Source organism: Zonotrichia albicollis, chromosome 30, assembly GCF_047830755.1.
Source record: "Zonotrichia albicollis isolate bZonAlb1 chromosome 30, bZonAlb1.hap1, whole genome shotgun sequence".
In the NCBI taxonomy this organism is placed as follows: Eukaryota; Metazoa; Chordata; class Aves; order Passeriformes; family Passerellidae; genus Zonotrichia; species Zonotrichia albicollis.
Window position 1 is genome coordinate 1,353,676 of NC_133848.1, and position 24,896 is coordinate 1,378,571.

General features: G+C 52.2%; 1 long non-coding RNA gene across 1 annotated transcript; it reads left to right on the forward strand.

The window, feature by feature from the left end:
• The first annotated feature begins 17,861 nt into the window (after positions 1-17,861).
• LOC141725591 (uncharacterized) lies at positions 17,862-23,912 on the forward strand. The gene is made up of 4 exons (XR_012577355.1): positions 17,862-18,176; positions 18,803-18,910; positions 22,564-22,647; positions 22,834-23,912. It is a non-coding gene; the product is annotated as an uncharacterized LOC141725591 (long non-coding RNA).
• Positions 23,913-24,896: the final 984 nt, after the last annotated feature.

The window sequence follows — 24,896 nt, forward strand, 5'->3', positions numbered from 1 at the left end:
TGTTGCTGAAGAAAAGTGGCACAAGCAGGACGGGGCAGCGTGCCGTGCTCCGTGCAGAGGCTGCCAGGGGCTGCCAGGGGCTGCCTGAAGAGCGCCCTACTGCAGCCAGAGCCCTCCTGGCCTGGGGCCCGGGAGCAAAGGGCCAGGGCAGGCACCTCCTGCTCGACCTGACCCTGCTACCGCTCCTGCTGCTGGTGCTGCTGCTGCTGAGGGAACGAGACTCTCCTAAGGCCCCATGAACAAATGCACTTACACAGCCCTGGGGATGCCAGTGAAGGAAACCATGTGTCACATAATGCATGTGTGACCAGAGTCACCAAACAGCACCTAAACATGGTATTGTTGTACGTCTCAAAGACCGGCAGAAATTTAAAGAAATAACTGGGGACTTGAGGGCAGAAGAGGTCGGAGGAGGAAAACAACTCTGAGGGGAAAAAACCCCACCATATCTGGAGGGGAAAACATCTCCAGCTGCTCAGAATTTGTCAAGGGAACATGTCTCTAATTCTTTCCTGAAAGGGATGCTTTCGATGAGCTTTGCACCTCTAATGGCCTTGGACCAGAACCAGGAAGATGCAATTATGTAAATGTTAGATAGATTAGATAGATAGATAGATAGATAGATAGATAGATAGATAGATAGATAGACAGACAGATCTCATTACTGAAGTCTCTCTTTACTGTCCTGTCTGCTGCTACACATATCAGAACTTGGTAGCCAGTGCCCTGCTCAGCTACAATCCTGAGATTGCTCTCCTGTTGCCTCAAAAAAACACACTCTTGGGGAATCTGGAGCATGTAGGTCCTTACGGAATGCAATCAGACCCAGAGCATTGCGCTGGGAACTGCACTCTTTGTGTGGGCAAGTTCTTCTCTTGGACTTGACCACACTGATGGTGCTGAAGTGGCTGGAATCAGAAATGCAGCCCAGCCCCTTCCAGATCCTGTGATCTCTGAGGAGCAGCTGGAATGCCAGGGCATTGACCTCCTCAATTCCCAAACACAACACACACTGATTCCCTGGGCTGCAAAAAGGCACGAGCACTACTAAGCTCAAAGTGATCTCTAAGGCCATACTGGCTGGCCTGGAACCACAACAGCTCCTTCTGCACCAAGGTCTCTGCACAGAATGATGTGTTCTCATGCAAAAACTGTATTCTCCAGAAGTGACACCTTGGAAATTAAAATTCTAGCAGACCCAGTCCCCGTGCTATAAAAAGGGCAGAAAATAATGATGAAAAGAGCCTTAGTTGGGAGAAAAAGTAAATGAATAAGCCTCTTGTTCCAACCCAACAAAAAAAACTCAAGGAAAAATAGGGGGTAAAGTCGCTTCCAAAAGTGGTTCAAATATTTGGATGTGCTGAGAAGATGCTGAAGGTCCCTCACAAGGCTTCTGTTGTCCAGGCTAAATCTCCCTCAGCACTTCCTCCCTGGCCTTGTGCTGCACCCCTTGCCCAGCTCCCCTGTCCTTTTGTGCACTCGCTGCAGCCCCTCCATGACTTTCTGCTTCCCAGGGCCCACAGCTGCACACAGCACTCCAGCTGTGGCCACAGCGCTGCCCAGCACAGGGCCACGCTCACTGCCCTGCTCCTGCTGCCCCACTGCTGCTGGCACAGCCACCGTGCCCTTTTTGACCCTCCAGCACTACTACGTGTGCCCTTGGCCGTAACACCACAGAAGCCCAGAGATGGAGCTTCCTTGAGCCAACCAGCCAGAAGCTGAGCTGGAGCCCCCAGCTCTGCACTGCCCCAACAGGACAGGTCAAAGGCCAATTTCTAGCTGTCACTGCCTGCAGGAAATGGCTATGTTCTGCCAGACTCCAGCACTCAGCATCCTTGGCCAGACACAGCAAGTGCTGGCTGCTCAGAAAACTTGCACCTCTGCCTTGCACTAAAGTCAGCACCCCCCACAACGGGCACTTTACTCTCTTGGAATGATGAGCAGGCTGTGGTGCAACCATGGCTGGACAAAGGCGGTGGTCGTATTTCTCGTTTTCTTTCTCTCTGGCTTCTTCTGCGATAGTAGAGAGAGCCAGGGGAAAGTCGGCTCTTGATCTTGTCACCTGTGGCAAGAGAGAATCATAGGGGGACAAGCTGTTACCTGGTGCTTATAACCCCATTTCTTCTCATATCTACAGCCATATCTTCTAAGGAGAGTTCATCTACATTATTAACAATGGCATTCTATGTCACTCCAATCTCTACCTATGTGCAAAAAGAGTCAAATAGTAGATTGAGAAGGAAACACTATATACAGCAAAAAGCGCAGGAGCAAGATGGTGAATCATTATAGCGCTGCTCTGCAAGTTTGCAGGATGTTCTGCAACACCAGAAGAAACAAGGCTTTTGTAAGTGTGCAACTACCCACCAAAAAATGCCTCAAGCTCGAGGATGCTCCTGCACTGAGCAAGGCCTAGGGCTGCTCTGACACTCAGGCCTTCCATGCACCAAGGCAACCTTCTGATGTCACTACGACAGGGTGGCAACCATGCCCTGACATCACAAAGCAAACGCTCCATGTTGGTCAGTGAATTTATGCATAGCAATAACCAACCTTCCCTAAAGCAAACACAAAAGAGCCTGGGAAGTTCTTCTCCATCACAAGTAGCACAAATTCCCCTCATGGGCCAAACCCTGTTTTTCAAGGGATCCAAGAGTAACTCCAAGAGTGCCCCAAGCACCTACAGCCTGTACCGCAGCTGAGCACTCAGATGGGACAAAAGCAAAGGAAACCAGACCAAGAAAATGGCCAAAAGCATTGCCCACCTGAGAAATGACCCACCCTTTAACATTTTAAAGATTTAGTAAACCCTTAGAAAGGACTGAATAAGGAAAGATTGCAACACTGGGAGTCTCCACGACTAGCAGCCACACGGTCATCTACAAAAAGGATGCTCTGCCTTTTATACCCTTAGCCCCTCCCAATGTTTTGTCAGTCAACTCTTTCTCTGCTGTCCATTGGTGGAGATTACTTTCTTGCATCCTGACTGGAGGTCAGGTGTTGTTACACCCTGCCTGCTGGTCACAAGCCAGCCCTCCCCAAATGCCCTGACTCCCAAGGCTATTACAAGGGGGACAGGAAAGAGGACTATGGGAGGACATATTACAATAACAGCACTTTACATTTGAACATAGTATCTATCCACATAATAGCTATCTCTTAATTGTGAGAACCAACTATTACATTACTCACCTATAATGCACAGAACCAAGAGAGAAGACACTGTTGGCATAACAGCTGAAATGCTTCCTAAACAAATCTCCCCACATATTTGCACATTTATTAGACATGCCCAGGGCTCCTGTGGATGTACATCTCTGCCTTTCTTCCACTTTGGAAGAAGTCAAACTGGCAACATGGGGGGAAACCAAGGGCTTTGTGGGGGCTGCATTGCTCTGCACACATCCAGGCCACCCGTGGCACAGAGCTTTGGTGCCTAAAAGGATAAACTAGCTGGAAAAGGTTTCATTTTGACCTTTCTTACCTGCTAACAGAAGTTGCCAAAATGAAAGTTTCCAAGCAGGGCCTGATCCCTGCTGCCAGCTCTGGGTTAGAAAGGAGGCATTACTTTATTTCAGTGCTGGGTGCACAGGGAGTAACTTCTCTAAGCCCTGCACACCCAGCAATCTCACCTACCAGTTTTTATCCAGGGAACTAAGACATATTCAATACTTTGCTGAAACTCATAGGCTAAACATTACCTCAAATTTATTGACATATTTCAATCACTTCTCAGAATTTGCTGACATCAGAATAGGAGTGTCCTGTAGGTACCTGCTGGTCGGTGACACAGATTCAGGAGGAGATCCATGCACAAAAGAACCTAAGACACAGCTGAGCTTGCAAATTTATGCCATTAGTTGCAGTAGCAAATAATACATACCAACCCCTGGATTCCCAAAAATCCTCTGAGCAGGAGAAGGCGATGGAGTGTGGTGCTTGGCAGCAGGGGCAGGTAGCAGGTAGGCAGTGCACTTCCAGGACATCCCCTGGATCAAAACACTGTGCATCTCATCCTTTTCACCCTTCCAGCTCAGAACCAGGCCTTGTGTCTCCTGCTCAGGAGTGGAATTTTCCCAGTTACAGCATCGGCTGGTTAACACATGGCTGGCTGTGAGATGATGGCTCAGGATGACTCCATGACTCCCTGCCACAAAGGGCTCCATTATGCATTGTTCCCCTTTCAGAGCTTGACTGCCCACCAATTGACCAATACATTGTTTCTCTTTCAAGGGTCAAGGTCCCACCTGTTAAACAAGACATTTTTCTTCATTGTCTTGTCACCTGCTCAAACATGGATCAAATACGGCAGGGCTTCGGGCAGGACTCTGGTTCCTGACACAGTCATTTGGGATATATTCCCATTCCTCAAATTCTCCTTTCGTGCTCAAGAGCCTCGTAAAAACACTTTCTTCCCTTTGAATGCATTCCAGCTACCTTCTTAGCAGGAGCACTCTCCTTATTCTCAAGGCCAAGATAGCCACTTGCACACAGTAAGCACTGCAGTGGGGGAATACATGGTTCAGGGCTCCTGTTAAAGCTAAAGGAATTCAAAAGACTATGCCCTGTTTGTTACACTTAATGCCTCTCCTTCCTATTCTGAGAATCAAACACAAGTGTTTCATCAATACACCCTGCAAGTGCTCTTGCTGAGTGAAGCCACATTGCTGTGTCAATAAAGCAGCCGGGACTCAGTTTCTTCATGCAGGGAAAGCCAATTCTTTATTCACATAACTCATTTTTATACTGTTTTCACAAACTCGTGTTCAGCTTCAACTGGCTGGTAGTTTCCTTGCCACACAATTTATTGCTTAGAAGGTGTGTTAGTGTGTACATGTTAAGACTCTCTTTTTAAGACTCACTCAGGTGATTACATTTTTCTTCCATGGATGCTCATGGGACAGATTTCTTGTTTATTAGAGATGCAAACAGTTTTCTTAGCACAATAGCTTGTTGTGCTAACTGCTCTCATGACTACTCCCATGGGAAGTTAGCTGGCTGCACATAGAAGATGTAACAGGCTAGCTGGGAATTTACCATAGCAAAGCCTGATTTTATAAGGCCTTTCTTTTCTAATAACCCTACCGGTGTGCAACACATTATGACTTCCTTTCAGAAGCTAATGAAGAAAACACAAATTGCCTACTGAAACCCTTCTGCCCCCTTCCAAATCAGTTCACTCCTCAAACACAAGCCTCAAGCACATCTTCGATGTGCCTCTCTCCCAGCAGCTCAGAGCTGCATTGCGCAGCACTTGCTGTGCGCCAGAGAGCACAAAGCAGGCTGGCCTGGTGGGCCTGAATATTTCTGCCAAACAGTCTGCATCTCACACCTTTGCTCTGGCTCAGTGCAGAACTGCAGGATTGCAGGCGCTTCCTCCCAGAGCTGCGTGAGGCGCTGGCTCCTGCAGATGGGCCCTGCCAAGCTGTCCCTGCCTCACGCTGGCCTCTCTTCCCTGGCTCAAGTGCTGGGCCTGAAGGAGCTGCCCTGTGCTGCAGCCTGCCGAGCAGCCCGGCTCCCTATCCCGGTGCCCAGAGTGCTGCACACACTGCTGGCCTTTGCCAGGAGTTGCAGGGCAGCTGGCAGAAGAGGAGGAATCCTCAGCCAGCCCAGCGGCCCGTGGCTGCCCTTGGCCTTTCTCTGCTCCTGGGCACACTCCAGACGGCCAATGCCTCCAGGCCTGGCTGTGCCCAGCACGACTGTGCTTCCCCTCGGCAGCAGCCAGCTGCCACCTGGGCTCTGAGAGCGGAGGATTCCCCCGCTCCCAGGAAGAGGCACCCAGGGCCTGGCTGCTGCCTCTTGCAGCTCCAAGGGCCTCCTTCCAGCCTGCCTCTGCCGGGGCTCAGGCTGCTCCGGCCTCTGCCGGGGCTCTGCTGGGGCTCCAGCCTGGGCAAGGCCGGGCCCGCTCTCACCTCACAGGCGCTGACAGCTCTGCACCACAGGGGACCTTCCCGAGCACCCTCTCTGATCTTTCTGCTTTCTCACTTGAGCAAGGCTTTCCTCCAGCCAAAGATATTATTGCATTTTGGGATACAAATCCAAGTGGCAGGAACCCCAATGCTCTTGAATCACAGCTCAATGCCTGAACCTGCACAGGATGTCTTGGCTGCTTCATTCCTCCTTTGGTTTTTCCCGCAAATGCCATTGCCCTTTCTGCCTCAACTAGAAATACCACAGCTGTGCCAAAACCAGCCAGTGGGTGGTGTTCCAAAGGCAGTGTGGTCTGGAGAGGATGAATGAAGAAGAGCCCTCCTCGCTTGTGAAACCATCCAAAAGAAGCCATAGGTGTGACTTAGCACCAATAAAAAACAAATGGTAATTCAGAAGGAAACGTCGAATTTTCTGAAGGGGTCAGAAGGAGGAGAATCTTCCAAATTATGAGTGGATGTTTCAGAAACTTTATTTAATTACAACCCTAATCTATAATCCTATGGTACAAAGCTCTTCCAACAACCCTACTCTACAATCCTACTCTAAATTGGTAACAGAGATAACATCTTGACATGATTGTTATGTTCTCGTCTCCTAGGGTTAGGGATAAGCTTTGGGTTTGGGTTAGCGTTTAAGGTTAGGGTTAGGGTTTAGGGTTAGGGTTCTTCTTCACTGAGTTGATGAGTGGTGCCAGGATGAATGCTGGCTTGGCTGAAGTTTTGTAGATGTTTGTAGAGCACTTATCAATGCCACAGTGTCATGGTTTGACACTGGCGCAATGCCAGTGCTGTCATGAAAATACCTTTCTTCTGTGAGATGTGACTAGGAATAAGCAAAGCAGGCTCTCACTTAGAAATAAAGAAAACTTTATTAACTAGACTACAGCTCTAAATACCAAGAAACACACAGGGAAAATGAAAACTTTCTAAAAACATTTCCTCCTCCCCCCGCTAAATTCCAATACATCTATCCCCCAGATCAGCAACTCTTAGTCTATCACCACTTTTTAGATAATGAATTCTCAATTCATCAAGAGGACAGGAGTCTTTCTTGTGCTATAGGTTTCTTTTGGAAACACTGTTGAAACTTCGTGTGTTCTCATGTCACTCCTGGCACCACTTGGAGTACATCTGCTGTCGTGACCTCCTCTTTCTATGCTTAGCACTCCCACCACTGCACATGGACTAGAATTGCATCTAGGGTTGTCTTTTCAAGGATGCTTTGTCTCGCCCCAAAAAGAGCACAGTCTCACCTTTGGGACACCTGTCTCCCCCAAATTTCACTCCCTGGGGCTGAGGGGTGCCAACACTGAACCCTCTTGGCTCTGAGCCATTGCCTCCCCCTGGATGCAGTCTCTGTGTCACAAGCAACTTGGTTCTGTCTATGGCTATAACAAGAAGAGTTCAGCTAAGCCACTCCATCATCTCTTCCCACTTAAGATTTTTCTCTCTTCTGCATCTTTCACTTGCCCAGACCTTCACACTTGCACATTTCCTTCTTCCATTTCATCTCTATCTCTCTTTTAGGAAAGGTTAATGTTCTGCAACATTTTCATTGTCCAAAAAAGAGTTAAAAACTCGGGCTCCGACCACCCGGACATTCTCACAACACAGCCGGACACCTTCTTGCTGCATGCCTACTTCTCTGCTGGCCAGGCTGTGCTGCCAGCACATGATACCAAATTTCAAGGTGGCACAAGCTTGCACTCTCTTGTTCTGTTGGGGGGAGGCGGCCTGCCCGATGCTTCCTGGTGCTTCTCCCATCCTTCCATGCCGGGGCCTCTTCACCTCCCATCTCTGTCCAAAGCCCAGCCTACCTCACCCAGCCACATGGCTGCCCATCTCCCGCCCAGCAGCAGGAGCTGGACAGAGGAGAAATCCGAACTATTTCCCCGATGAAAACCAAGAGAACTTCCCATGGGAGTTTTCTGGGTTTTAACCCCTATGTTTGCAGAGGTGTATGCATTGTCCCCAGTGGCCACACCAGGTGCCAGTATTAAAACCTGAACACCTATTGGTGACCACAGCATATCCCTGAAAGCCTACTTCCTCTCAAACCACTACACACAGCCAGCTGTGATGTCACCAAATCCTCTCTGTGATGTCATACTGCCACTCTGTAATGTCACAGCATACACTTTGACCTCACAGCCAGCTCTATGATGTCACACAGCCATGCCATGATATCACAGCCTGCACAGACATGTCAGAGTCCCCTCTATGATGGTGTAGCTGCTCAATGACCTCACACAACAAACTCTGTGATGTCATAACCCAATCTGTGACCTCACACAGCCCACTCTGTGCTGTCACACAGCCCCTTACTGACATCCCAGCTGCTCTGTGCCTCTATGACACAGCCCCAGAGGTGCTGCTGTGACACAGCCCACTCTGGGACATTCCACAGCCCCTGCCAGTGCTGAGCCCCTGTGAGCTCTGTCTGTGCCCTGCTGGTGTCCCTGAGGGGCCCTGGCAGTGCCCCAGCCCTGCTGGGCTGTGCACAGGAGCTGCTCCTGGCCAGAGCTGTCTCTCTGCAGCACTGCCCTTGCCAGGAGCTGCCTCTGGGCCAGGAGCCCGGCCCAGCTCAGCAGCACAGACACAGCACAGGGACTTTAATGAGCCTCTGGGGCTTTGGTGCTCTTTGCATCAGACTCAGTCCCTGAGAGTGGGCTCAAAGCACTTCTCAAGAGCTCAAAATCAGATTCCAAGTCCAAAATTTCTGTAACTTTTAATGGGTCTCACTGACGAACAGGACTGAGAAAGTGCCCCTGGGTTCCAGGGAGAGCAGAACACTGGAGGCAGTGATGACAACTGGGAACAAGCAAGGCAAAGGTGTCTCTGGTGCTGAGCACACCTGGATGTGTTTGAGGAATGCAAAGGACCAGGCCTGAGCCCCAGCCCCTGGCCAGGCAGATCCCGTCCCTCCCTCCTTGCTCAGGGCTCTTCCCAGAATGGACACTGGCATGTGGGGATGTGCCATGGCAAGGGCAGGAGCATGGGGCGGCCCCTGCCAGGCTGCTGAGCAGGGACAAGGAGGCAATGAGGCCCCAGGCCTGCAAGGGTCACTTGTCCCCTCGTGGCCTCAGGCCCAGGCCCAGCAGCCATGGCCAAAGTGCTGCCCAAGTTGGCTGTGGCAGGGCTGTCTTGCAGCTGCTGCCCATCCCTGTGCCCTGTGCAGCCCAGGCTGTCCCACGGTGTCCCTGCCCTGCGCCTCTGTCCCTGCAGGCTGTCAGCATCCCCCGGCTGCCCCACCTGGTTGGGCCCTTCCTTTGCTGACAGCTCTGCCTCCTGCCTGCCTCATTCTGCCAACACAGAGCCTTGGGCCGCTCCAGGCTTCTGCTGGGGACTTGCTGCACCACAGCCCTGCCCGAGAGAGAAATTTCACTCTCCTCATGTTGCATCTGGGCCTCTCCAGTTGCCCTTGCTGCCATTATTCCTTTCTCTGACTATTTTACACAATGAAGAAAAGCTCCAGCCTCTCTGAAACCACCCTTCCATCCCTCCCAGGCTACTCCTGTTCTCTCCTCAGTCTGCACACCACCGACCCCAGAGCTATCAGCCTCTACCTTCTGCTTATGTGATGAAGCCTCCAAACCCCATCTTGGGAGATTTTGGGTCCTCTCCAAGATCTGTGAAATTGGAGAAACAGTGGTCAAAATATTTTCTCCCAAATATTGCAGTGACAGAACAAGGGTCAATATCTCTAAACTGAATGAGGGCGGATTTAAATTTGTTACAAGGAAAAAATATTTTAGTTATGAGAAAGGCACAAAACTGCAATTGTTTTTCCTGAGAAAGGGATGCCCTATCCCAGGAATTTTCCAAGAGCAGGAGCTTTGTGCAGCCTGACCCAGTGAAACCCTCTCATCCCTAGGGACAGAATTCCTGTTGGGTGGGTTTCTGATGTGCTGGGTGCCCTCACAATGCTTCTGGCCAGAATGTCTGCTGAGGGCAGCCAGGCTGCTGCAGGGGCAGTGACCTCACAGCCATCACCATGGCAGCCCTGTGCCCTGGGCCTGGCTCTCTCCTTTCCTCTGCCTCTGCCTTTTCTCTGCTGGCATGAAGAGTTTTGTCATTAATATCTTGTCCCCAGGGTGCTGGGGCCAATGGCTTCCCAGTCAGGCTCCTGGAGCAGAAGTGGCTTTTCAGAGCCCAGCCAGGAATGAGCCCTGAGGCAGCAGCTCTGCAGTGGTGGCCACCAGGCCGGCCTGCCAAGGGAGGCTTCTGGCCATGGCCTGCAAGCAGCTGCTGCTGCCAAGGTGCCTTTGGTGCCTCAGGCTCTCCGTGGCACAGCTCCCAGCACGGCACTCTGCCCTTGTGCCCGAGCCCTTCCCTGTGCTAGGGCTGGCCTGGGGCTTTTCCTGCAGCAGGACCCGCCCTGCTCATGGCACAGGAAAGGCAGTTCCTGCTGGAGCAGGAGGCTCTGCCTGCAGTGGGCTCCAACAACTCCAGCAGGCCGTGTTTGCAAAGCCCCCCATGGGAAATGAAGGAGAGGGGTCACTCTGCTTTGGGATGAATCATGCTGAAACCAGCCTGACTCCTCCATCCCAAAGTTCAACATCCTCAGAGGGAGCTGAAGCTGTAGCAGAGCTGGAAAAATCCCCCGAGAAAGGAACAACCAAGTGACACTACTGAGAGCTTCTGCAGAGCTGCTGAGCTGGCCCAGCCAGGGCACATCTGACTGACAGGGCAGCAACTCAGACTGGAAAAGCCCTGTGCCAAATTTTAATGGCAGCATCTCCTGACATTTCCCTTCCTGAGGGGTGTGGGGATTCCTCCCAGCGGTGGGGACACCCCTCAAGGTCACTGCTCCAGGCTGAGCCAAAGGGATTTGCCCATGGTCATTGGTGTGGGGGAGTGACATAAATCTCTGCTTAATTACAGGTTTTGCTTAATACAGTTGCTTTGAAATAATTTCCTAGTGCTCTATAAAATATATTTTACATCTCTTAGATCCTGGCATAAATATTTCTGATTAAAGTAATTTTATTTAATCATTACCATAATAGAGAATACATATTTGTATAAATACATCTGCCCATGACAGGAACCCCTGTGAGTGTCTGGGACATCCCGGCTCTTTGGCAGCCTGGGGACTCCTGGGATGTCACCGTGGAGCCCCCGTCAGTGCCTGTGACAGATCGGTGCTTTTGCAGCCGAAGGTCCCCTGGGATGTCAGCATGGCTGTGACTGCCTCTGACCACACAGCTCTTTACCATCCCCAGAAAGCCCTGGGAGGTGTCCATGGAGCCCCTGTCTGTGCCTGTGACATTCCAGCTCTGGAACAGCCTGGAGACTCCTGGAAAGTCCCCATGAAACCTCTCTGAGGGCCTGTGACAAATCTGATCCTTAGCAGGCAAACATCACCAGGACCCTGTTGCTATGGTCAGTATCCATGGCAACCATTACCAGGGCCCTGTTGCTATGGTCAGTTTCCACAGCAACCATCCCCAGCCCCCTGTTGCTATGGGCAGTCCCTTGCCAGCTCCATGGAGACCCCATGCCAGGGGTGGTTGCCATGGACACCAGCTCAGGCCTGCAGCCAGATCCGTTGCCATGGCAACCATTGGAAGCCCCATCCCCAGGGTCATGGGATCCCAGAACCACAGAATTGGCTGAGCTGGGAGGGACCCATCAGGATCCTCCAGTCCAACTGCTGGCCCTGCACAGGACACCCCAACAATGCCAGCCTGGGCCTGGCAGTGCTGTCCAAACGCTGCTGCAGCTCAGAAAGCCCTGGAGCTGGGACCCTTCCCTGGGGAGCCTGGGCAGGGCCCCAGCAGCCTCTGGGCAAAAACCTTTTCCTGACATCCAACCTGAGCCTGCCCCGACTCAGCTGCAGCCGTTCCCTCCACTCCTGTCCCTGGGCACCAGAGGGAAGAGGTTCCCACAGCCCCAGCCAGGGACCCGCTCCCAAGGCTGTTGCCATGGCCACCAGGGCTGGGACCAGCTGGGATGCTCGGTTTCCACGGGCCAGGGTTCAGGAATGGGATTCCCCAATTTCCTGTCCCCACTAAAACCACGCTGCCCTCACTGCCCTCCCGCCTCCCATGGAAAGCACAAAAGGCAAAGATCCCGGGCTGTAATAAGAACAATTTATTGGGAACAGCAACGAGATAAGGAACAAACAGAAACAGAAATAATATTGATAACAGAAGGGATAAGAAAAACTGTTTACAGGGAAAACTAAAACACAACTCACTTGGTCTGCCTTGCCACGTATTTCCTCCTGCCTGGAAAGGACACCCTTCTCCTCAGGGAGACAGAGAGTCCCTTTCCTGTCCCTGGCAATGACCTGAGGTGGGAGTGAATGCAATGACAGGGCCATGGCCAGACCCTCATGTTCTTCCATACCACATCATGTCATTGACAGGGGCAGAAAAAGGGACAGGTGTCTTCCTAGCATGTGTCATGGGGAACATTGATCACCAAGGCACTTCCCAACATGGATCCTCCAATTATGGATGAAGTTGGGGCAGTGCTCAAAAGTCCTCTTGCACTGGGGCATTGCCAGGCCTTCCCTTACAGGTGCCTCCGTTGGTGTCTGGTTAAGACAGAAATCTGGGTGAAGCTCTTCCCACACCGGGGACACTCGTAGGGCCTCTCCCCAGCGTGGATGAGCTGGTGGGTGATGAGGTTGGAGTTGTACTTGAAGCCCTTCCCACAATCAGGGCAGCAGAAGGGCCTCTTCCCAGTGTGAATGAGCTGGTGCCTGAGAAGATCAGAGCTTCTCCGAAAGCTCTTCTTGGACTCGGGACACTCGTAGGGCCGCTCCCTGGTGTGGATGTGTTGGTGTACGACAAGGGCAGGGCTGGAGCTGAAGCCCTCCTACATTCCTTACACTCATAGGGCCATTCCTCGGTGTGGATCATCTGGTGGCTGATCAGGGTGCTGCTCTGTCTGAAGCTCTTCCCACACTCTAAGCATTTGTAGGGCTTCTCCCCATCATGAAGCTGCTCATGGACCACCAGCTCTGAGCCCTGGCTTGAGCTCTGTCCACCTTCCTGGCTCAGGGTGGGTGTTTCCTCCCCAGAGCACACATAGCTTGCTTCGGAGCCCATCCTCCTGTGGAATCTCTGGGGATTTTCCTCCCCACTGGAATTCTGCACTGTCGAGTCACTCAAAATGGCCTTTTCCATGAGTTTCTGCCATGGAGATTCTTCCTCCATGGACTCTATTCTCAGCTCCTTCCCTGGGGAAGGAAAAACAAGGAGAGGATGGGATTTGCCTCCATGCCACAGGGAAGGGGAAGGAGATCCCCCCAGTGCATCCCTGGAAGGACGGGTTTGGCAGCAGGGTTGTCCTGCAGCCGGGGGCCGTGCTGGGCTGGGAGATGGAGTAGGAGAGAGGGGGAAAGGGGCACTGACTTCCTCCTCACCTGCCTGGGTGCCCTGGGGTTCCTTCCTGTTCCTGGCAGCCTCCTCCTCCATCCAGTAGAGACCTGAGAATGGAAAATCCTGGTCTGGGAAGAAAACAAAGGGCGCACATTGTATTTTCTTCTGATTTTAAGGCAAACCAGTGTGAGAGTCTAAGTAAGAATCACAATTTAATAAGAAAGTGAAGACCAAGGCAATGATACAGAAACACTGCCTTAAACTGACAGAGTCAGGATATAACCTGACACCCTATTGGTCAGGGTGGTGGCTGCAGTCCCATTAAATGGTGGCTGCAGTCCTGCTGGAGTGATGAACGTGATTCTGTCAGAGCAGTGATGCTGTAGAAAGGTCTGGTCTTCCTCTGAAGGTCCAGTGGTGGTTATGGAGCTCTTGTCCTCTGGGAATCCAGTAGGCAAGCTGCTCCTGGTGTAGCAAGGCTCAGTTTATGTCCAGGTAGGAATGCTTGGATCCTCCCCCTGGGCAGGGCATCCCACAATGGGATAATGGAATTTTATCAGTCCTGCAGTGACACTCAATGGCCCATTAGCAGAAGATATCTCCCCTGGAGGGTGTTATCAGGACTGAGTCATGGAAGAGATAAAGAACACTGCCCCACCTGTTTATAGCAGTTTATGAAGATGGGGATTGAAAGGATGCATTTGGTTACATCTTGCATTGCAACCTGAAACAGTGGGGTAATCCCTGCTCAGGGGGTGAACACCACCACCCTTACCCAAATTGGCTCAGGTGTTAAACCCCCACCCTGGGAAGGGCACACACAGAGGGGACAATGTCACACTTGCCCTGCTCTCCCAGAGACAGACTCTCTGTCCCTGTCACTCCCTTGCTCTCCTCTCCCCCCTTTTCTCTTTCTTTCCATCTCTCTCTCTACCTCACATTTACTGTTCAATGAAATCCATTTTGGATTTGGTCTTGTTAGCACCTTAATTGGAGCAGAGGATTCTGTCTAACAATTTTCTTAACCAGACTGTGACATTATTTTTGCACAGTGGGTTCAGGGCACTCTTATCTGATGACAAGTGCCTTTGACAACAGCATGGATCCTTCCTCTGAGGAGGTTGTGGTTCCTTCTGGAGGAACTCTTGGAAAATTGTACACAGCTTCCTCTGAGCAACTTATGGGAGAACTGATGAGGAAAATGGCTGTTGTCAGTGACCAGTCAAAAAGAAAATATTTTGTTGTCTTTCCTTGAAAAGTTTGCTAAAATCACTCGAGGAAAGTGGAAATGTTACCAGAGAGACTGATAAGGTTCATTTACTCCAAGGTGAGGAACACAAGGCTGCTAAAAGTCCCACAAGAAGCCCAGCTCAAGTAGCCAATTCCGGAATAAGTCCTGAATTCCCAGGCTTGGGTTCTTTGCCAAATGTGAGAATCATTATTTTCTTCATCCCTGTCACATTTGTGACAGCTACACAGAGTTTCCCTTTCCTTTTAATAATCTGTATTGGGCCTAATTTCCTCTTTCTTTTATCAAAACCTGCCAGCAGCTGAGCTGGAGCTGTGCAGAAACCAATGAAACTTGGAACTGCCCCATCACTGATTCTATTGTCAGTTTATTCATGTTTAGAATTTGTTTGTGTTTGCATCACATGTGACTTGAGATGTTGGTGAGGATGGAACAGGAAAGCCTTATAAATATGATTGCCTGGCAAAAGATTTTGAGAATATAGAAACTATAAGCGAGATTGAAATGGAAGCAAGTTTTGAGATCCCTTAGTTACTGAACAACTGGAAAACAATGGTGTGGCCAGCCAAAGGTAATCCCCTCTTGCTGAAACAATACCCTCTGCAAGCAGGCAGGTCCAAGGCTCAGAGCAGACCCTGCAGCTTTGCAGATAGGGCCCAAAGAGTAAGATTTAGGGTTTAGAATGTAACACAGTATAGTAATGTAGTGATTCTTATAGGTTGTATGGAAATGTTATAGGATATGCATGCTGTAGTAGATTGGTTGAAGAGAATCTGAATATTCAACACTGAAGATGATTTATTGTGTTGTAACGGGAACTTCGCTCTCTTCCACTTCTCTCTCTCTCTTCTCTTTCCTCGCTCTTCCACTGCCCTTCCTCCGCTCTTCCTCTTCCTCTTCTCTTCTGTTTTCGCGCTCACCTCTGCACTTCTTCACCCCCTCCTTTCTACATGCTCTCCGCTCTTAAACCTTTGCCGTTGACTCTCTTACACTTTAAGCCTCTGTTCTCTCGGCCCTGCTCCGAGCTGCGGCTGGCAGCTTGCAACCGAGCCCTGCACCCACGCCCATTGTAATAAACTACAAATTATACGACTTGGCTTCAAAGAGATCTCGTCTCCGTCCGTCCCTACCGTGCGTGGCCCCGGCACCTACATTGAGGGAAAATCAAATATTCATCAAAGTATTTTATACAGAGTTAAGTTTGATTTCTTCCAAGTTTATTTTCTCCAGCGCACAGAGGATGCTTAAGGGGTCTCTGTGCCTCTCGCCCTGGGTTATGCTTGGGAGAGGAGCTTGGGAGGGTTGTCCCTGTCCCTGTCACCCCAGGCCATTCCCCAGGGGTGTCCCTGTCCCTCTCACCCCAGGCCATTCCCCAGGGGGTCTCCATCATTCTCACCCCAAGGAATGCCTGGGGGGTCTCCCTCTCTCTCACCCCTGTGCCAAGGGGTGCTCGGGGCAGTCTCTGTCCCCTCACCCTGGGGAATGCTCGAGGGGTCTCCATCCCTCTGGCCTCAGGGAATGCCTGTGCAGGGCTGGGGACCAGGGGCTCTGTGTCCCTCTCACCGCTGAGGGTGCTCGGGGCTGGGGGGGCTCTCCGACCTTCTCACACCTGGGGAGGCCGGGGGGGTCTCTGTCCCTCTCAGCCCTGCTGTGACCCCACCCAAACATCATCGGGATCAGAGGGACAGAGACACCCTCAAACCCTCAGAAGGGCTGAACCTGGGATTTGGTTTGAGGCTGAGGATTTAGGAAGGGGCTGGAATTGGGGCTGGAATTGGAGTTGGGCCTGAGATTTGTATTAGAGCTGGGATTGGGGTTAGGGCTAGACATGGGATTAACTTTCAGGCTGGAGTTGGGATAGATGAGTTTGGCACTGGGATGAGAATAATACAGAACTGTGAGTGTGTCTAAATATGGAGTGAAATTGGGACCCGGATCAAGGTCAGGTTTGGGACTGAGCTCACCCAGAGCAGGACAGGGGGGATGTCACTGCAGGATGTCCCTGGCATTGTCCCAGCCCTCCTCAGGCACCTCCAAACATGGGGGGGCAGCTGGGTGCCCCAAGATCCAGGTGCTCCCACGCTGCCCCTCCATACCAGGCGAGCATTCCCTGAGGGCAGCCCTGACTGTGACCCTTAGGGCTCTGGGATCAGCCCTCATATCCCTGTGGGAGCAGCTGCAGACAGGACGAGAGATTTCCCCCCCTCTTTCCGGAGGAAGGGTGAAGCCCAGCTGCCCTTTTCTTCTGGTGCCTCCTCCTCTCCTCAGCTGAGGATGTCAAACTCCCCAGGAGCAGGAAAATCCCCATTCCCTGTTTCCTTGTGGCTGCAGCCTGGAACTTCCACCCAGAGTTAAGGACTTTCTGACATCCCTGCTGAATGACACTGGCAAGAGGTTTGTGAGAAGGGGAAGAAATTGTATTTTGATAGTAACTAAAAGATGCAAAATTATTCCTTTCTGTTATATTCCTTTTCAGTCAGTTCTGGTCTGTTTTCAGAGTGCCACCTTCTCAGCTGATTGTGTTTGTGCCCTCCTTTCTCTCCTGTCTCTCTTCCCCTGCTCTGTTTCTCTCTCAAGGTCTCCCTTGACCCAGGGCAGCTCACACCAAAGACCGTGTCCGGATTTAATTCCCAATTCAGGAGCTACAGCAGCCATGGGTGAAGTTAGGAAGGCTGGCAGTGAAATGCCACTGTAAGATCTTGCTCCACTTGGCTTTTGGCTCCTTCTTGACAGCTTTGCCCTCAAGGGCAGGAACATCTTTTCATAGCTGAGAACTGGAATTCCAGACCCGGGCACTGTCTGCCGTGGATCCCAGAGGGGCATTACCGAGGCTCCCAGAGTGCTGCTCCTGCCGTGCCTCCCAAGGAGCTTCTCTGCCAAGGGGAGAAGATCCAGCAGCTCTGTGGGCTCCCAGAGCACACAGCAAAGGTGGCTTTGATGGACATTTTCCAGCACCTTCCCCTCTGGAAGCAGAGGGAGGGAGGAAATAGAAGCGAGTCCTGGAAGGACTGGGGTGGGAAGGGACTTTGCCCATGGATTACGACCCCGCGAGGGAGAGACGCCTCTGCCCCAGTGAAGGAGCGAATGAGAGCGTGGGAACGCAACTGACGATTATTGAACGTGGACTGAACGGAACAAGAAATGGGGAGGAGAAAGGGAGAGAAAGAAATCGGGAAGAGGTCTCAGAGAACAGAAAGAAACAGGAAAAGGCTCCCGCCTGGACTCCGCAGCTCCCAGGAACACCCGCAGGGCGCAGCGCCTTTCACAATTCCAGCCAATCAGAAGAGGCGCTAACCAATTTCCAGCCAACCAGAGCTTTTCTCGCCGATGACTCCCCGGTTGCCAGGCGGGCCCGTAGAGCCCAGCGGCCCCGGAGCGGAATTTGGGGCTCGGGCCGGGGGGGCGGATCCGCCCCGGGGGCGTCCCCGAGCCCCCTGCCCAGCCCTGGGGCCGATCGGGGGCTCCCCCACCCAGCAGCCGGTGCTGCGGGGCAGAGCGGTGGGAAAGGGGAACCCGGGCTGGCAGCAGAGGAAATGCGGGAGGAAGAGGAGGGAGAGGAGGAGCAGCAGCGGGAGCGGGAGAATCGCGGCGCTCGTAGCGCCCGAACGCCGAGCCTGCAGCACCCCCTGCCCCGGGAGCATCGCCCCCAGCCCCGAACCGCAGGTGAGGGCGGAGGCCGAGCTCGCCCCGGCTCCAGCCAGGGGTCTCCGGGAGGATTTTTTGGAGAGGGTTCGGAGCCGGCAGATGCCGGACTCGAGCCCCGGATATCTCCGGGCTCCCCAAGAGGAGCTTTTTTAGGGGGAGAGGAGCCGCGATCGCCCCTCGGGAGGGTCCCGGGGTGTCCACGTGGGGATGGCCCGGTACCGACGGGGTGGGACATTGGTTTTGGGGATCCCCGTGAGAGCCGGGGCTGTGCAACGGGGGACCCCCGTGGCGGGGAGAGGGGAAGGGGCGATACCGGAGCTGGAGGACCCCCGGCAGCCCGGAGATGAGGCGGGGACGGGACCCCCTGACCCTGACAGGGGCGTGTCCTGGGGTGACTTCGTGATGCTCGTACCCCATCGGTCCGTTTAGCCCAGAAATGAGTTCTGCACCTTTAAGGCTGGTTCTGAGAGCGAAGAGGAGGAGGAAAAAACTGCAGTTTGTTTTCAGAAACTGCACTCACTCCTCTACATTCCAGCTGCGGAATGGACAGACAGCAGGACAGAGCTCTCCTTTGCTTTTAGTCAGGTTTTAGGCCTCTGAGGAAGAGAAGTTCCCTGGACTTTGATTTTTCTTTTTCTTTGGAGCTGTTTAAACCTGCTCTGGACTGAACAACCAGAACACCACCGGCAGCTCCCGCCTGAGGCCCACTGAGACGGACCTAGGTCGAGGCATTTCCAGCGCTGGACGGACTGGTAAGAGACTGATAATAGACTGATAAGACACTGATAAGGCACTGATAATACGCTGAGTGCCCGGAGCTCCAACCAAAGGAGAGACTTTCAGAGTCTGTAATCTAGTTTTCAGCAGCAGGAGGTTTTATTGCTTAATATTGTTCAATTTTTGTGCTGGTGAATGCTTTGCCTTTAAAATAAAGTTTTTTTAGACTTTTCTCCCCGGAAATATTTTCCCAAATTGGCTGAGGGTGGGGCTGCTGAATCGGCATTCTAGAGGAAACTCCTTTTGGAGGGTTTCAACCAAATTTGCCCTAGACCAGGACAGGGTAGTGGAAAAAAGGGGGAACCTCAAGTTGCTGGATTGAGGGGAGGCTGGAGAGGAGGACCTTGGGACCCCAGAACCTCCCAGAATCCAAAAGCAGGATCTTGGAGAGGGGGGATCCCCAGGACCGATGGAATCCCCACCAGCCCTGAGATGGGGGACCAACCATAACCCAAGAGGGATGAGACTGGAAATGGGAAACTCCTGGTGGCTTTTTTTTTATTCACTCTTGATTTTTGGACAACAGGTGTCTTCTGGAAATGGACGTGAGTGGGAGGAATCCCCAACCCAAGGCATTGACACCTTGTTTTTCCCCAAACCAGAATTTTCCCCAAACCTTCCCACCGTGACATCCCCCTGTCCCACTCTGGGTGAGGTCAATCCCAAACCTGACCCTGATCCCAGTCTCAGTCTCCCTCCATATTTAGACACACTCACAGTTCTGTATTATTCTCATCCCAGTGCCAGACTCATCTATCCCAACCCCAGCCCAAAGCCAATCCCATGTCTAGCCTTAACCCCAATCCCAGCTCTAATCCAAATCTCAGCCCCAACTCCAAGCCCAGCCCCAATTCCAGCCCCTTCCTAAATCCTCAGCCCCAAACCAAATCCCAGGTTCAGCCCTTCTGGGGGTTTGGGGGTGTCTCTGTCCCTCTGACCCCGATGATGTTTGGGTGGGGTCACAGCAGGGCTGAGAGGGACAGAGACCCCCCCGGCCTCCCCAGGTGTGAGAAGGTCGGAGAGCCCCCCCAGCCCCGAGCACCCTCAGCGGTGAGAGGGACACAGAGCCCCTGGTCCCCAGCCCTGCACAGGCATTCCCTGAGGCCAGAGGGATGGAGACCCCTCGAGCATTCCCCAGGGTGAGGGGACAGAGACCCCTGAGCATCCCCTGGACTGAGAGAGACAGAGACTGCCCCGAGCACCCCCTGGCACAGGAGTGAGAGGGAGGGAGACCCCCCAGGCATTCCTTGGGGTGAGAATGATGGAGACCCCCTGGGGAATAGCCTGGGGTGAGAGGGACAGGGACAGAGACACCCCTGGGGAATGGCCTGGGATGACAGGGACAGGAAACCCCCCCCAAACCCTTCCCAAGCGTCCCCCAGTGCGAGAGGCAGAGAGACCCCGTGAGCATTCTCTGGGCACTGGACAAAATAAACTTGGCAGAAATCAAACTTGACTCTGCAAAATCACTTTGAAGAATGTATGCTCTTCCCACAAGTAACTTGTGATGAAAGCGCAAAAAAATCCCAAACATGAATAAACCGACATTCCAAGCAGTGATGTTGCAATTCCAATATTCATTGCTTCCTGCACAGCTCCGGCTCAGCTGCTGGCAGGTTCCGATAAAAGGAAAGTGGAAATTTGGGCCAATACAGATTATTAAAAGGAATGGAAAGCTCTGTGTTGCAGTCACAAAGGTGACAGGGATAAAGAGAAAAATTATTGTCACATTTGGTAAAGCCCCCAAGCCTGGGAATTCAGGACTTATTCGGAAATTTATCTACTTGAGCTGGGCTTCTTGTGGGACTTTTAGCCGCCTTGTGTTCCTCACCGTGGACTGAATGAACCTTGTCAGTCTCACTGGTAAGATTTGCTCCATTTCCTCCAGTGATTTTAACAACTTTATAAAGAAAGACAGCAAATTATTTTCTTTACATTGGCCACCCATAAAAGCCATTGTCCTCATCATTTCTCCCATAAAGAAATAAAGCTTTAATAAGCTCCATAAGCACCCCAGGAGGAAGGAGGGACTGTGTCCAAGTTTCCAAGAGTTCTTCCAGAGAGAACCACAACCTTGTCAGTGGAGGGAGCCATGATGTAGTCAAAGGCACTTGGGGTAAGAGAAGAGCACCTAAACACACTGTGCAAAAATAATGTCACAGTCTGGTAATGCAAATTGTTAGAGAGATTCCTCTGCCCCAATTAAGGTGCTAACGATACCAAATCCAAAATGGATTTTATTGAACAGTAAATGTGAGGTAGAGAGATGGAAAGAAAGAGAAAAGATGACTGTCAAGGGACAGAGACCTCACCTGGAGCAGGGCAAGTGTGATATTGTCCTCTGTGTGTGGGGGTTTTACACCTGAGCTAGTTTGGGTAAGGAGGGTGGTGTTCACCCCTTGAGCAGGAATTACCCCACTGTTTCAGGTTGCAATGCAAGATGTAACCAAATGCATGTTTTCAATCCCCATCTTCATAAACTGCTATAAACGGGGGGGGGGGAAGTGTTCTTTATCTCTTCCATGACTCAGCCCTGATAATGTCCTGGTTTAGGGCAAATTTGTTAAAGAGTCTGCAAAGGAGGGCCCCTCCAGAAAGCGAAATCCACACGGCCCCTCCCCCCAACCGGTTCGGGAAAAATTCCTCGGAGAGAGGTGGAAAGAACCTGTTTATTTGACTGGCCCCGCACCCCCCAGCACACAAATTGAACAATACCCGATGACACCGCTCTGAGAAAGATGATAAAATAAGAAAGTCTCTTTCGGGGGGGTGGTTGCTCTGTTCTCAGTCCCTCCGGCGCTGGGGCAGCTGCTGCAGCCGAACCTTCGGTGTTCCCGGGTCCCAGTCTGGAGCAGGTTTGAGATGGTCACAGAAACAGGAGAGGAGAAACAGTCCAGGAAGGAATGTGGACTGTTTAGCTAGAGCTAGCTAATAAGCAGAGGCAGAAAGCAGAGCAGAAGCAAGAGCAGAAAAAGAGAGCAAGCAAAAGCAGCAAGCTGAAGCTGGAAGTGAAAAAACAGCTCTGTGTACCGCTTTCCTCTGTGTCCCTGAAAAGAGAAACCCAAACAAAACTTCCACTCTTCAGAGCCGGTCTTAAAGGCACAGAACAGATGAATGAGGATATACAAGCATCATAATATCACCCCAGGACAGGGAGATATCTTCTGCTAATGGGCCATTGATTGTCACTGCAGGACTGATAAAATTCCATTATCCCATTGTGGGATGCCCTGCCCAGGGGGAGGATCCAAGCATTCCTACCTGGACATAAACTGAGCCTTGCTACACCAGGAGCAGCTTGCCTACTGGATTCCCAGAGGACAAGAGCTCCATAACCACCACTGGACCTTCAGAGGAAGACCAGACCTTTCTACAGCATCACTGCTCTGACAGAATCACGTTCATCACTCCAGCAGGACTGCAGCCACCATTTAATGGGACTGCAGCCACCACCCTGACCAATAGGGTGTCAGGTTATATCCTGACTCTGTCAGTTTAAGGCAGTGTTTCTGTATCATTGCCTTGGTCTTCACTTTCTTATTAAATTGTGATTCTTACTTAGACTCTCACACTGGTTTGCCTTAAAATCAGAAGAAAATACAATGTGCGCCCTTTGTTTTCTTCCCAGACCAGGATTTTCCATTCTCAGGTCTCTACTGGATGGAGGAGGAGGCTGCCAGGAACAGGAAGGAACCCCAGGGCACCCAGGCAGGTGAGGAGGAAGTCAGTGCCCCTTTCCCCCTCTCTCCTACTCCATCTCCCAGCCCAGCACGGCCCCCGGCTGCAGGACAACCCTGCTGCCAAACCCGTCCTTCCAGGGATGCACTGGGGGGATCTCCTTCCCCTTCCCTGTGGCATGGAGGCAAATCCCATCCTCTCCTTGTTTTTCCTTCCCCAGGGAAGGAGCTGAGAATAGAGTCCATGGAGGAAGAATCTCCATGGCAGAAACTCATGGAAAAGGCCATTTTGAGTGACTCGACAGTGCAGAATTCCAGTGGGGAGGAAAATCCCCAGAGATTCCACAGGAGGATGGGCTCCGAAGCAAGCTATGTGTGCTCTGGGGAGGAAACACCCACCCTGAGCCAGGAAGGTGGACAGAGCTCAAGCCAGGGCTCAGAGCTGGTGGTCCATGAGCAGCTTCATGATGGGGAGAAGCCCTACAAATGCTTAGAGTGTGGGAAGAGCTTCAGACAGAGCAGCACCCTGATCAGCCACCAGATGATCCACACCGAGGAATGGCCCTATGAGTGTAAGGAATGTAGGAGGGCTTCAGCTCCAGCCCTGCCCTTGTCGTACACCAACACATCCACACCAGGGAGCGGCCCTACGAGTGTCCCGAGTCCAAGAAGAGCTTTCGGAGAAGCTCTGATCTTCTCAGGCACCAGCTCATTCACACTGGGAAGAGGCCCTTCTGCTGCCCTGATTGTGGGAAGGGCTTCAAGTACAACTCCAACCTCATCACCCACCAGCTCATCCACGCTGGGGAGAGGCCCTACGAGTGTCCCCGGTGTGGGAAGAGCTTCACCCAGATTTCTGTCTTAACCAGACACCAACGGAGGCACCTGTAAGGGAAGGCCTGGCAATGCCCCAGTGCAAGAGGACTTTTGAGCACTGCCCCAACTTCATCCATAATTGGAGGATCCATGTTGGGAAGTGCCTTGGTGATCAATGTTCCCCATGACACATGCTAGGAAGACACCTGTCCCTTTTTCTGCCCCTGTCAATGACATGATGTGGTATGGAAGAACATGAGGGTCTGGCCATGGCCCTGTCATTGCATTCACTCCCACCTCAGGTCATTGCCAGGGACAGGAAAGGGACTCTCTGTCTCCCTGAGGAGAAGGGTGTCCTTTCCAGGCAGGAGGAAATACGTGGCAAGGCAGACCAAGTGAGTTGTGTTTTAGTTTTCCCTGTAAACAGTTTTTCTTATCCCTTCTGTTATCAATATTATTTCTGTTTCTGTTTGTTCCTTATCTCGTTGCTGTTCCCAATAAATTGTTCTTATTACAGCCCGGGATCTTTGCCTTTTGTGCTTTCCATGGGAGGCGGGAGGGCAGTGAGGGCAGCGTGGTTTTAGTGGGGACAGGAAATTGGGGAATCCCATTCCTGAACCCTGGCCCGTGGAAACCGAGCATCCCAGCTGGTCCCAGCCCTGGTGGCCATGGCAACAGCCTTGGGAGCGGGTCCCTGGCTGGGGCTGTGGGAACCTCTTCCCTCTGGTGCCCAGGGACAGGAGTGGAGGGAACGGCTGCAGCTGAGTCGGGGCAGGCTCAGGTTGGATGTCAGGAAAAGGTTTTTGCCCAGAGGCTGCTGGGGCCCTGCCCAGGCTCCCCAGGGAAGGGTCCCAGCTCCAGGGCTTTCTGAGCTGCAGCAGCGTTTGGACAGCACTGCCAGGCCCAGGCTGGCATTGTTGGGGTGTCCTGTGCAGGGCCAGCAGTTGGACTGGAGGATCCTGATGGGTCCCTCCCAGCTCAGCCAATTCTGTGGTTCTGGGATCCCATGACCCTGGGGATGGGGCTTCCAATGGTTGCCATGGCAACGGATCTGGCTGCAGGCCTGAGCTGGTGTCCATGGCAACCACCCCTGGCATGGGGTCTCCATGGAGCTGGCAAGGGACTGCCCATAGCAACAGGGGGCTGGGGATGGTTGCTGTGGAAACTGACCATAGCAACAGGGCCCTGGTAATGGTTGCCATGGATACTGACCATAGCAACAGGGTCCTGGTGATGTTTGCCTGCTAAGGATCAGATTTGTCACAGGCCCTCAGAGAGGTTTCATGGGGACTTTCCAGGAGTCTCCAGGCTGTTCCAGAGCTGGAATGTCACAGGCACAGACAGGGGCTCCATGGACACCTCCCAGGGCTTTCTGGGGATGGTAAAGAGCTGTGTGGTCAGAGGCAGTCACAGCCATGCTGACATCCCAGGGGACCTTCGGCTGCAAAAGCACCGATCTGTCACAGGC